Here is a 9,239-nt window from a genome sequence, read left to right as displayed (position 1 = left end):
TATGAGTAGATAAGCTTTAAAAATTGAATGCCACTATAGTAAAGTTTTTATAGGGAAAGCAGCCAGGCAAAGGTGAGATAAACATGTAAGACAAATGAAAACCAGGAAGTTACACAATGCTCCATATGAGAAAGAATGCTTAATTTGGTCAACTGGCACTGTGTTTCTATAATAGTTATGAGTCATAAATACTTATTGAGCTTCTGATAGTTTTAGGTTCTAGCTAAGCACCATTTATGTGCACCAATTTTCACAACAAATATACAAGGAAGTTATTTTTTTTTCAGATGGGAAAACAGACTTATTTAGATCAAGTGACTTATCTATTTTCACATAATCACTAATATGTGGTAGTGTCAGTACTTGAACCCAACTTCTGACTCCAGAGCCCATATCCTTAACTAGGACATTAAGAACATAAACTGAGTTACTTCTGAATGCAGCACATTCCAGCAGAGGACAATTAAATACATTTAAGACAACCCCCTTTTTTTTCAAGCTTGTAATACAATTAGATACACATGACACAAACATTTAAAAGGCTGAAAAAATGTTGACAGTGCACAAGTGAGCACAAATAAACATATTAACAAGTGCATGAGCCCTGAGAAGAGCTGGGGTGAAAAAGTGATTAGAGCAAGAGTTAAGCTGACAAGCAAGTGCTACCAGTCTGAGCTATTTAAAGATGTGATAACCTGCTTCAGGAAGTAGTAAATTCTCATCATGGGAGAGGCTTCCAACACAGGCTGGATGGACAAACACTTGGCAGATCAATTTGGGTTGTTTTATATGGCTTCTAAAGTCCCACCAACCCTGAGATTCTGTGATTTAGTCAACTTATTTTGAGTAGCCACTATGTGCCTAGTACTAGGACAAGCTCCTTTCACAAAGAGAAATAAGACACACCGTCAAGGAGGACACAGTCTAGTGGGGCAGTTAGCACAAACCCAGAAATGTACAATGAAGTGTAATCAGTGCTCATATGGCATGGGAGCAAAGAAGACCTACACCTAACTCAAACTGGGAAGGGGAATTAAAAAGGTAAATCGGGCGTTTCTTAGAGGTAATACTTAAACGAACCCTTGAAGGAAGAGCAAAAATTAGCCAGGTGTTCCAGTTATCTATTGCAATGTAACAAACTATCTCTAAAACTTAAAACAACAGGTATTTTATTATTTCATAATTTAGGTACCTACTTAGTAGCTGGGCTGGTTGGTAGGCTGCAAGACAGTTTCACTCACATGCCTGGTACCTTGGAGGAGATGGCTTTAAAGACAGGTCTCAGCTAGAATCCTCCCTCTCTCTGTGAAGTTTGAGCTTCTCCATAAGATCTATCCAACAGGGTAGGTGGAGCCTTACAAGGTGACTCTGGGCTCCAAGAACGAGTGCTCTAAGAGATCAAGGTGGAGGCTGCAAGGCTTTTTATAGCTTAGCCTTGGAAGTCAGGCAGTATCACGTCCCACACAATTTATTGGTTACACATGGGTCACTGTGGGTGGAAACACACAAGTATGTATCAATAAATACTCGGGAGGCATGATTTATTGGAGGCCAGCACAGAGTCTGGTTACCACACCAGGCTAAGAGGTTTGGGAAATTGAGAGGATGCAATTTTCAGCTAGAATGGATATCATGCACAAAGAGGCATATAAGACTAAATCGTGAGAAACAGCAGGCTGCCACCATTACCAGCTCAGCGGTGCATGAGCAGAGGGGACACCCGGGCCACGCCCCATTGCTTTGTCTTCATGCCACCGGCTCCCACATCCTAGGTCCCACGTAGATGACCTTAAAAGCAGAAACGCATGCTCCTTTCAACAGCCTGTCAAAACGTGGTGGACTCCTATGAAGTTCTAGGCGTGCAGAGACATCACTCAGCCTTTTAAGGTTATAAAAAAGGCATATCGGAAACTAGCACTAAAGTGGCATCCAGATAAAATCCTGAGAATAAAGAATAAGCAGAGAGAAAAATTCAAACAAGTAGCTGAGGCTTATGAGGTGTTATCAGATGCTTAAAAACGGGATATCTATGACAAATATGGCAAGGAAGGGTTAAATGGTGAAGGTGCAGGTGGAAGTCATTTTAACAGTCCCTTTCAGTTTGGTTTCACATTCCATAACCCAGATGATGTCTTCAGGGAATTTTTTGGTGGAAGGGGTCCGTTTTCATTGGACTTCTTCAAAGACCCATCTGAGGCCTTTTTTGGGGATCTAGGAAGCAGAAGTTGAGGCACAGAGTCTTTTTTCTGCCTTCAGTGGCTTTCCATATTTTGGAGGGGGGGTGTTCTTTTGATACCGGATTTACTTCTTTTGCCTCCCTGAATCACTAGGGCCTCACTTCATTCCCTTCCACATCACTTGGCGGTAGTGGAACGGACAACTTCAAATCTATATCAACTTCTAAAATTGTTAATGGCAGAAAAATCACTACAAAGAGAATTGTCGAGAATGGTCAAGAAAGAGTAGACGTTGAAGATGACCAATTAAAGTCCTTAGGGCTAAATGGTAAGGAGCAGCTGCTATGCTTGGATAACAAGTAATTCAATGCGTGCACTTAACAGAAATGTTAACTATAACAAGCTCCATCTGAAGATTGATAGGAACTTTTTTTTAAGATGCCAAATGAACTATCTTTCAGTATAACTGTACCTAAAGTATTTGTAAACAGCTCATCCAAACCACTATTGGTCATAAACTTTCAGTTTATTGTTGGGACCACATAATAGGACCATTTTTTTGGTCTTTAAAATTGTTGTGAATCTCTGCATGCACTTTGTTTTCTATTAAATGTAACCCAGGGTGCCTGTGGCTACAGGTAGTGGAACTTTCCTACACTAACACTAGCATAGACCTGCCTTTCTACTGTGTTTGAAATGTGAGCTAAGTAGTGTCAGCCTGCTGTGAAGTTAACATTGCCAGGATGAATCTTCCACAAAAATAATCTCAATTTTTTCAGTATTTAGTAGTGGAAGATATTAATGCATTAATAGTAATGCATTTCTGGTTTAATTAATATAAATTGAGAGTATTTTCTAGTGTGCATGAATGCTGGCAACTTAGTAAGTTTTGACAATTGTTTATTTTATTGAAGTATAATTGACTTACAATATTATATGTTTCATACGTAAAATATAGTGATTTGATATTTTATAAATTATATTTCATATAAATTTATTATAAAATATTGCCTATATACCTTGTACTATACATTACATCCTTGTATCTTATGTATTTTATACCTACTAGTTTTACCTCTTAATCCCCTTCAACTTTTTTGCCCCTCCCCCTCCCCTTTCCCCCACTGATAGCCACTAATTTGTTCTCTGTATCTGTAAGACTGCTTCTGTTTTATTATATTCATTTGTTTTGTTTTATTTTTTAGAGTCCACAAATAAGTGAAAACATACAGTATTTGTCTTTCTCTGACTTACTTCACTAAGCATAATACCCTCCAGGTACATGCATGTTGCAAAGGGCAAATTTTCATTTTTTAATGGGTGAGTAATATTACATTGTGTATATACATCATCTATATATAGATATAGATGATATATACATATATCACATCTTCTTTATCCATTCATCTGTTGATGCACATTTAGGTTGCTTCCACATCTTGGCTATTATAAATAACTCAGCTATGAATATTAGGGTGCATATATCTTCTCAAATGAGGGTTTTCATTTTCTTTGGCGATATACCCAGGAGTGGAATTGCTGGGTTATATGGTAGTTATATTTTTAGTTTTATGAGGAACCTCCATACTGTTTTCCATAGTGGCTATAGCAATTTACATTCCCACCAACAGTGTCCTAGGGTTTTCTTTTCTCCACATACTCGCCACCACTTGTTATTTCTCATCTTTTTGATGATGGCCCTTCTCACAGGTATGAGGTGATAGCTCATTGTGGTTTTTATTTGCATTTCCCTAATGATTAGTGATGCTGAGCATTTTTTCATGTGCCTATTGGCCATCAGTATGTCTTCTTTGGAAAAATGGCTATTCAGGTCCTCTGCCCATTTTTTAAATAGCTTTTTTTTTTTTTTTAAATATTGAACTGTGTGAGTTATTTATGTATTTTGGATGTTAACCCCTTATCAGACATGTCATTTGCAAATATCTTCTCCCATTAGGTGGGTTGACCTTTGTTTTGTTGATGGTTTCCTTCAATGTGCAAAAGCTTTTAACTTTGATTAGGTTCCACTTGTTTATTTTTGCTCTTGCTTCCCTTGCCTGAGGAGACAGATCCAAAAGATATTGCTGAGACCTATGTAAAAGAGTGTACTACCTACGTTTTCTTTTAGGAGTTTTATGGTTTCTAATCCTTTTAGGTCTTTAATCCATTTTTAGTTTATTTTTGTATATGGTGTGATAAAAATGTTTTAATTTCATTCTTTTACATGTAGCTGTCCAGTTTTCCCAACACCATTTATTAAAGAGACTGTATTTTCCCATTGTATTTTGGTGCCTCCTCTGTTGTAGAGTAATTGACCATAGGTACATGGGTTTATTTCTGCGATCTCTATTTTGTTTCATTGATCTATGTGTTTATTTTTGAGTCAGTACCATACTGTTTTGATTACTGTAGCTTTGTAGTATAGTCTGAAGTCAGGGAGTGTGGTGCCTCTAACTTTTTTCTTGTTTCTCAAGAGTGCTTTGGCTATTTGGGGTCTTGTGGTTTTATGCAGACAATTGTTTAAATATGCAATGTTAATCTTAGGTTTTAAAAAGTTAAGTTGGTAAACTGGGTCTTTGTCATTTGCTTAACAAAATAAAATAAATGTGAATACGTTTGATGCATTAAAAAAAATTCCTGAGAAACACCAGATCAGGAAGCAGCATAGTGTTGTGGTTAAAGGTGCAGGCTCTGGAGTCAGACTCTGGAACCAGTTATTCCCCAGGGTAGATTTTGTATCCTAGAACTGAGCTGTCCTAGAAGGTTATGAATTAAATTAAATTCATTAGTTAAATTAAGAATTCAGTTCTGCAGTCTCATGGAAGCCATATTTCAAGTGCTCAATAGCCACATGTGGTTAATGGCTACTCTATTGCACAATGTAGATATAGAACATGTCCATCATCACAGAAAGTTCTATTGTACAGCAATGTGCTAGAAGCTCTTTTAATTGAACATTATTTAACTAATTTGCCATGTTAACTCTGTAAAACATATCAACTGATGCCCAAGATATATTGAAACTTACGGGTAACCACATATTTCTTCACTCTCCAGTTTAACTGTTTGCTTATAAAAAGTCAGTTGTGTTTGTTCCCAGAATTGTGTATTCCAGTCTACTTATATTGTAATTATATAACTTAGTTATATTTGTCAATAGATAAAATGTGGATGGGAAAAGTCTTACTTCTATGTTAATTGAACTGAATGCCTTATTAAGAGATTATAAGATATTAGAAGTAGAAACATTTAGAATTCTACTTCAAGAATTTCACTTCAAGATCTCTACTTTAAAGAACATGAAACTGAAATGTCTTAGACAATACAATTATGGATGTGATTTATTAAAGAAAGATGAAGCTGAACTCCAATAAATAGAACCATTTATCAAATAATGGATAAATAAGCACACAAGATATCCTAAGTTAATATAAATATATTTAGAGAGACAATCAGACATCGTATGCTTCCTAATGGAAGAAGACAACACCACATATAAAGTAAGTCTGGAAAAAATAAAAATTAAACCTGTAGATACAATCAAGGCTCTAGATCCAATTGACAATTTATAGGAAACACAGAGGACAAAGGAACTTGTTAATCTACACATGAGAATGCAATCCTCAAAGTCCATACTCTAGGAAACTGTACAAGACAAACAACCTGGTTTCTTCAACATATTGCCAAGAAAAAGAAGAGAGATGGTGGGGTATGTGGTAGATTAAAAGAGACTTAAAACAGCAACCAATCACAAGATGTAGACCTTATTTGGATCCTAATTCATATATAGTATATAAAATAAATACTATTTATGAGACAACTGGAAATGTGTACACTGACAGGATATTTGACATTATTAAAGGAATTATTGTTAATATTATAGGTGAAATAATTGTATTGTCATTATGTTAAAAAATGGTCCTATTCTTTTAGAGATACATACCAAAATATTTACACATGATATATAACATGATGAATGGGACTTGCTTAAATATGGGAGGGGGTAGTGGATGGAGGTATGGATGACACAGGATGAATTGATTATTATTGAGGCTGGGTATACTGAGTACATAAGTATTCATTATACTATTCTATCTACTTTGTATACATTCTAAATTCTTCATAACACAAAGTTTAAAAAAGATAAAATAATGTTATCTAACATTTTTCTCACCAAATATTTCTATTGAGACCAAGTTCAATGGCAATAAAATGAGGAAAATGAAAACAAAGTAAAATAATAAAGATTAAGAAAGTGCTAATTATTTTCCATAATATCCTCCCTTAGTATCAAACCAAATTTTTTTAAAACGTATTTTTTATGTCCCTGCTTTAAACACAGGCTGATGGCACTACAGTCTGCCTACTGAATATTCAGCACTAATTCTGGAATCAACACTGATTCTAATCCCATGTTTGCCACTAACTAATTGCATTACCCTTAGACCAAGTTCTTATTGTTAATAAACCTTAGTATCCTCATCTATGAAGTGGGATTAATAATAGAAGTATATATACATCATAAGGTCATTGTGAAGATTCAAGAAGATAATCCAATGTAACATGTTTAGCTTGTTTGCAGCAAAGCCCATATTGGGAGCTAATAGGGGAATACAGTATGGAAATTGCAAATGAGAACAATATGGAGAGTAGTTTTGAAGATCATACCAATGAATTTGGATTTGCTGTATTACGTGAATTGTAAATGTTCTAAGAACTTGAGTAAGAAAAAATGATGTTTGAGAAAATTGACTTAACTACTCTCTCTATAGGATGGGCCTGGTGGGACAAAAATAGAAGATAGAGAAATCGCTTAGTTGTTGCAATTTTTGTACAAAGTCCTACACTTACCTGGTGGTTATAGAAACAGAAAATAGTGGACGTCCAGATATTATTGTGAATAGGTACTAAAGTTACAGATTGCAAGGTGTCCATTTGAGTCCTGAATAGACTACTGATTATTGGGGAGCACCATCTTCAAACTACTTACCTCAAATGGCTAGAGACACAGAGGAAAAACGATGGAAAGAAAGGTGGAAGAAATAAAGCAGACATCGGTCTCAGGTTTTTAATTCTGTTTCCTATTTACTCACTTTATTCAATAGTAATGCTAAAGATGTCAGAGGCTTAATGTAGAACCGGATAAATGTGTAAAGTATCATTGAGATTTAATACGACCTGATTGCTTGAGACAGAGGTAAGGTTCAGGAAAATGTCCAATACAGTTTCCTGTTGATGCCTGAACAAATTTTTCTCTTGCCACTCTCAGCTTGCTTATAACTCCCAGCTGTGAACCAAAAAAGTAAGGTAGCAAATTGCTCGCAAAGGGAACTACAAGAAAGTCTAAAAGTCACAGCTTTCACTGTTACTCAAAAAACTAGACTTTTTTTTTTTCAGGAAAGTAGCATTCTTTATAAATTCATAATTTCTTAAGCAAACTTTCTCGGACCAGAGCAGTAAGAAATGTAGTTAAGGCTCTCATTCCTTCCTAACTGCAATCATCCCCAATGTTATTTTTCACTGTAAAACTAAGCAACTTTAGCTTTTCTTAGTCCATAGAGCCAGTCTTGTAATGTTCAATTGGGTAGCTTGGAGGTTTCCCTTGGGCTACTTCATCACTGCTTCCCCCGACCAGCTAATTAAAATGAAGCTCAAAAAAGACAAGCTTTCCACATCTGACTCCCAAGAGAAGTGAGCCGGAGATTGGGTGTTCAGTCTCTGCCAACCTTCCTGACTTTAGGTGATTGGAACAGATCACTTATGTTTGTACCACCAGTATACTTATTTTCAATGGAATGTGTATTAATCTTGAAAGCATCATGGGGCTTGATTTTTCAAACTGATTTCTTTGAGTAAAATGAATTCTGGAAGCATTGAGCACTCTTACATGACACAGAAAAATATTGAACTACACAACAAAAGAAAAAGAACGTTTGATTTTGCTGAAAGAACTATAACCTTTAAAACGAGGAATTTAGAGCTTACAAAACGTCTCCTCTCAAATGCACTTCTTTTTGTATTTGATCACTTTCTCAGCTGTGTAAATTTACAGCATATTCAAGGGTAAACCAGACCACCAAGACAATGAATCCATTCACAATTCACGGGCTGTCCACATCCATGAAAAAAATCCCCTTTTGCCAATAGTAAATAGGAACAGTCTCTGCATCACTCTGAATTCCATAAGGAAGTATTTTCAGAGGTTGCTTTCTGTCCTCTTTTTTAAAACAATGACACCTTATTAATTTATTAATTTAGACCTCTAACACTTCATCACTTTAGTTTTGCAAATTCTGCCCCCAAGTAGTTTTTTTGTTTTGTTTTTGTTTTGAATGTATCAAATGCATAAGCCTGCTATGCGAACATACCAACACCAGATGGCAGTTGTATGCCACAGCCTCCAAGGTTTGAGCTATAAGGTGTAAACTGACTTGTTTGATTACGATAAAGAGACATTCTTTTGAACCTTGTTCGTATCTAAAGCATATTATAAACTTAAATTATAACTAAATCTTAAAATAACATTTTAGAGCAAATGTCAAACAACTGAAGTCCAGGATGCAATTTTATTCAGCTCCCAACATATTTTACTCCAACAGCCAACCATATGGTAGTGTTTGATTAGAATGCTAATCCTCATATCTAGTATCACCTGCACCTTTCCTGACTTTTTCACCTTCAATTCAGTCTTTTTTTGCACCTTCCCATTGACTTAGTCAGGCATGATATAGCTACCCTGCCTGGCTATCCCAACTAATTAAAGAAACAGCAATTCCTGTGGTCTCTTCATCTCCCTGCAGCTTTCTGGATTTCCCATTTGTTCTCCCTTTCTTCCTCTTTACTTAAGAAACATAATTTACTCTCCACAGTTCTTAGATGGTTTCTCTTCACGTTTTGTGCCTGATTTTTACAATTAGTTTTATTTTTCTTGTTGAGAAGAATTAGCTCGGCTCCATTGCTGGAGCTGACTGAAGCTTAGCAAAAATAGCAATTAAAAATAGGCAAACAACCCAGTTCCAAAATAGGCAAAGGATTTGAACAGATATTTCTCTAAAGAAAATA

At 35.8% G+C, this 9,239-nt stretch overlaps 1 pseudogene; it reads left to right on the top strand.

Annotated features, from left to right (window-relative positions):
- Positions 1-1,805: 1,805 nt before the first annotated feature.
- Positions 1,806-2,540, top strand: LOC133081876 (dnaJ homolog subfamily B member 6-like; annotated as a pseudogene).
- Positions 2,541-9,239: the final 6,699 nt, after the last annotated feature.

Source organism: Eubalaena glacialis, chromosome X (genome assembly GCF_028564815.1).
Source record: "Eubalaena glacialis isolate mEubGla1 chromosome X, mEubGla1.1.hap2.+ XY, whole genome shotgun sequence".
In the NCBI taxonomy this organism is placed as follows: Eukaryota; Metazoa; Chordata; class Mammalia; order Artiodactyla; family Balaenidae; genus Eubalaena; species Eubalaena glacialis.
The sequence above is the reverse complement of the archived record's forward strand: the minus strand, read 5'-3'. Positions and strand labels throughout refer to the sequence as shown.